This window comes from Schistocerca nitens, chromosome 8, assembly GCF_023898315.1.
Source record: "Schistocerca nitens isolate TAMUIC-IGC-003100 chromosome 8, iqSchNite1.1, whole genome shotgun sequence".
Lineage (NCBI taxonomy): Eukaryota > Metazoa > Arthropoda > Insecta > Orthoptera > Acrididae > Schistocerca > Schistocerca nitens.
Window position 1 is genome coordinate 221,489,519 of NC_064621.1, and position 5,197 is coordinate 221,494,715.

General features: G+C 44.2%; 1 pseudogene; it reads left to right on the plus strand.

The window, feature by feature from the left end:
• The first annotated feature begins 4,039 nt into the window (after positions 1-4,039).
• Positions 4,040-4,157, plus strand: LOC126200115 (5S ribosomal RNA; annotated as a pseudogene).
• Positions 4,158-5,197: the final 1,040 nt, after the last annotated feature.

The following is a 5,197-nucleotide window of genomic DNA, read 5'->3' on the forward strand; positions in this document are numbered from 1 at the left end:
TCACCTCGTCGTCGGAGCTGAATCGCTTTCCGGCCAAATGTTCTCTTAACTTTGGGAACAGGTGATAGTCACTGGGCACCAAGTCAGGACTATAGGGTGTGTGGGTCATTATGTTTCACTGAAACTGTTGCAGGAGAGCAACGGTTTGCCGAGCGATGTGTGGGCGGGCGTTGTCATGGAGAATGTGTACACCCTTGCTCAACATTCCTCTTCTCCGGTTCTGAATTGCCAGTTTGAGTTTTTTCAGAGTCTCACAGTACCTGTCAGCGTTAATTGTGGTCCCAGTGGGCTTTCCGATCACAAAAAACGGTTGTCATGGTTTTACCGGCAGACTTCCTTTTTTGAATTTCCGCGGCTTTGACGAAGAAGGATGCCGCCACTGGCGTGATTGTTGCTTGGTCTCAGGTGTAAAGTGGTATGCCCAGGTTTCGTCATCCGTGACAATTGAGTCCAGAAAGTTGTGCTTTTCGGCTGCAAGGCGGTGAAGAAATGCGCGGGAAGTGCCGAATGTGGTCCTCGTCTGCATCCGTGGCACCCATCTTGCGCACTCCTTCTGGTAGTTCAATGTTTCCGTTAGAATTCTGTGAGCAGTGCTTCGGGAAACCTCAGGAACCAACGTGCAGAGATCATACAGGGTGATCCACCGATCTTTAAGCATGCTTTGCTCAACCTTCCACACTGTCTCCTCCGAAACTGACGGTCTCCCGCTCCTTTGTTCGTCGTGAATTTCGGTCCGACCAGCTGCACACTCTCTACACCACATACAAACATTTTTGACATCCATGTACGACTCACCATACACTTCCGTCAATTGGCGATGGATTTCAATCGGCGTAGTGCTCTTTGCGTTCAAAAACCGAATAACTGCGCGCAATTCACACTAGGCGGTAACATCCAGCGGGAGCTCCATTCCCAACGGCTGCCAAGCCGAGACTGAGCGCCTCAGCGCGGAGTGCGCATGTTTACACATAGCGCGTGAAGCACTCGTCATAACAGTGTGACCAACGGCCACACAAAGAGAGTTCTGTGCTTATAAAAAAATAGGAGACCTTACTTTCAGGATTACCCTCTTACAAATTGTCTATATTTTTCTTTGTATTGGATTCCCTTTTGGGTTACTGGTTCGATTGCCAATGCTTCCCTTATTACTTTGTTTCTGATTTTTGTCTTCCCTAGTGCGCCCTTTCAAAGATCTTAGAAATTTAATTTCTTTTGTTTCTAGTTGCCGTAAATCTATTTCTCAGTGTCCAGCTTTATGCCCCTTGTAATAAAGTAGGCATTGCCATAACTTCATAAAATTTGAGTTGTCTCTCTCCTTGTTTTCCCCCGTTAGTGTTCTCCCTACTGTGGTACATATATGCTTGTAAGTATTATTTATTGCCTGTGTATCCAAATCTTGATCACATGAAATCTCACATCCTTCGTAACTGACATGGGCTACCTGTTCTATCGGTTCGTTATTGACGACTATTTTTGTTCGTATGGGGTGAATACCTAAAAAGGCCAAAGTTTTAGTTTTATTTATAGACACAGCCAGACTGTAGCTTTCGCCTGTCTCATTTAGTTTACATAATGCCAATAGTTATTTTTCTTCGGTGTCTTGTATGATGACTTGATGACCTGTGAATTACATCCTGTTGATATATTCATTCCTCCCAATATTTATGCCTGATGGTGTTCTCTCTCTTTTCCATTCTCTGATCATGTCATCCATATAGATATTGGATAATGCTGGTGACAAGCTGTACCCTTGTTTCACTCCTTGATTTGTTTTTATTTCAGGTGTTACCTCTTTACCCGTGTAAATTCTAATTATGGTGTTCATATACAGATTTTATCCGACTTAGATCAGGTGTTTAGGGATTCCTCATTTTTCCATTATTGCCCATAGCTTATCTCTATGAATTCTTTCAAATTTCCAGATTAAATTCTCGTCTCCTTTGAATTATCTGTTTCCGTGCAAAAACATCGTCTATGAATGATCTTCCCTTTAAGGAAACTTGCTTGTTCCTCCACTGTAATCACATCCATGATATTTTGCCGCCTTTAGTCTATTATTTTGCTGTAGATTATGTATGCAGTATTCAGAATAAGCTCCTGCAGTTAGATGTATTACTTCTTCCGCATATCTTATATACTGAAATGATCTTCGCTATTTTCAATTCCTGCGGTATCTCCTATTTTACCCAGCACATCTTAAAGTGCTGTAGCATCCATAAGTCTAAGAAACTTTCCCCGTGTTTAATCAGTTCGGTATTTATTCCATCTAGTCCTGGCGATTTTCGGTTTTTCATATCTTTTTTAGGTGAAAATCCACGGAAGCGAGCGCCAGCAGATCACGATATGCACACAAACGTCTCATATTTGCAGTGTCTGCGCAGTTAATATTTGTGAATGTGTAGCGGGTTATCTGCGATGCGACGAAAGAGCACACTTCGCGAATAGTGCAGGGACTAGCCAGTTGGGCGCTATGTTGGGGACTGCTGAATTGGAGGCTTAGTAAAGAATACACCTCCTTCGTTTTTTCAACATGTTATCGCATATTAACCTTCGTCTGATGAAGTTACGGAACAACGCATGGAGATTTCCCAGCATTCTAGAAGCATCAAGCAGTTCTACGTCAAGCATAATAAAGAACTGAGACGATAAGTTCTATACAGAACCGAAAACTTAACAGATCTTTCTGCGCAATGCGGTCGATTTCCGTTTGACGCCTTGCAGGCCCATGTTTAGCTGTCGGACGATACACAATCTCGTGCTGGTATCGAGACAACAACAAAGCCCATCTTTGCAATTCTTGGACAGTTAGTACATGAACCGGCTTCATCGGATGAAACAAGGGCTGCAGTGGCTTGTAATCCGTTACTATGTAGAATTTTCTGCCATGCAAATAATGGTGGAATTTGGTGACACTATACACAATAGCCAATGCCTCTTTCTCTACTTTTGAATAGTTATACTGAGCTTTGGACAACACTTTTTTGCGAAAGCAATAGGTCTGTCTTTATCACTAAATATGTGCAAAAGCACTGCACCGAGTCCATAGGAGGAAACGTCAACTTGCAACACAACTGGTTTGTCAGGATCAAAATGAACCAATCATCTATCACTGAGCAATGCATCTATCGTTTGCAGCTGAGGCGTCTGAGCGGGGGGTGGGAGAGGTGGGTTGCTCATTTCGAAATAGGCAAATGCAATAAACAGACAAGGCATGCAATAAAAATAAGCACGCAACAAAGAAAATTCCTGAAACGCCCACCTGAAAACACTGAATAGCAAAAATCTATAAGAGATACTGTTCAAATGGTTCGAATGGCTCTAAGCACTACGGGACTCAACATCTGAGGTCATCAGTGCCCTAGACTTAGAACTACTTAAACCTAACTAACCTAAGGACATAACACACAGCCATGTCGGAGACAGGATTCGAACCTGCGACCGCAGCAGCAGCGCGGTTCCGGACTGAAGCGCCTAGAATCGCTCAGCGGCCGGCAGAGATACTGTTAAAACATGTAAACACACCTCTGCGAAGAAAGAACAAGGTAGAATTAAAGCGTCAGCAGAACATAAAAGCCCACGACAAAAGAAAATTGTGGCAGCCAGGCTAACAGGTTGTAGCTATTCTTGTTGCTCGGGGTTCGTTCACCTCTTCGTCGCCAAATATGTGGTGTCTAGGAAGGTAGACAAACAATTCAAAAAAGTCGTATTAATGAGTTATATTACAAAAAGAAAAGTTACAGTACTTAACTTTTGCTATTACACAGATGTGTCGCTAGGTTCAAATGGCTCTGAGCACTATGGAACTTAACATCTATGGTCATCAGTCCCCTAGAACTTAGAACTACTTAAACCTAACTAACCTTAGGACATCACACAACACCCAGTCATCACGAGGCAGAGAAAATCCCTGACCCGCAGGGAATCGAACCCGGGAACCCGGGCGTGGGAAGCGAGAACGCTACGGCACGACCACGAGCTGCGGACTGTGTCGCTAGCAAAGGGCGACATACAAAATAAGCTACCTTCTTCAGTATAGACAGCCAACGGCCTTGCCGCAGTGGTAACACCGGTTCCCGTCAGATCACCGAAGTTAAGCGCTGTCGGGCTGGGCTAGCACTTGGATGGGTGACCATTGGGTCTGCCGGACGCTGTTGGCAAGCGGGGTGCACTCAGCCCCTGTGAGGCAAACTGAGGAGCTACTTGATTGAGAAGTAGCGGCTCCGGTCTCTGAAACTGACTTACGACCGGTACGGACGATGACGCGATAGCAGCGGCCCCTATGTGGAGAGGACATAAGCGCCGTCACCAACTGGTGACGGCCAGTTCAACAGCAGCTTAAAGAGTAGGCACTTGTATGGCGGCGTCAACTCTATTCATTTCGCTTGTACTTTCTATGTAACACATACTTGTAATCGTGTATGCTGAAGAAACTAAACTAAACTCCTCCCGAACAGGCCATGAAGGCCCAACGGTACCGACCGGCCGCCGTGTCATCCTCAACCCATAGGCGTCACTGGATGCGGATATGGAGGGGCAAATAGCTACTTTAAGTGTCCGATTTCCTAATCTAATTCCCTCTGCATCACCCGAGTTGACTACATTCCATTCTCCTCGTTTTACTTTTGTTGATGTTCATCTTTATCCTCCTTTCAAGACACTGTCCATTCCGTTCAACTGCTCTTCTAGATCCTTTGCTGCCTCAGACAGAATTACAATGTCATCAGCGAAGTGGAGTATATATGAGGCCTTAACAGTATCTGATGTTGAGTGATCACTGTGAAGGATACGGTCGTGTGAGACAGCATTATGAACACCTGACGACGTTTGAAGGACGCCTCATTGCGGCTCTTATTAACACTGAGCATGTAGAGGCAATTTGGTCACACCACCTGTTACGTCGTTGACTTCAAGTGGCAGATTTTTTATAACAACACTGATTTCAGCCATTATGAGCTGACAGCCAACGTCAGTGTTAGTGTATTTTAGGTATGAATAAATAATCTAACATGACGCAAAATCTTTCTTTTATTTATTGACAACATAAAATTGAAGAGACTATTAAAGCTGAATAGACACCATGGACCTACGCCCCTAGAGTATATGACGATATCGCCGGTCTTAAATATAAGTATGTGTACGAAAGTTGTGGGTTTGGTGATCCATATGTTTAGATTCATGAAGGCTCATATATTGGAAA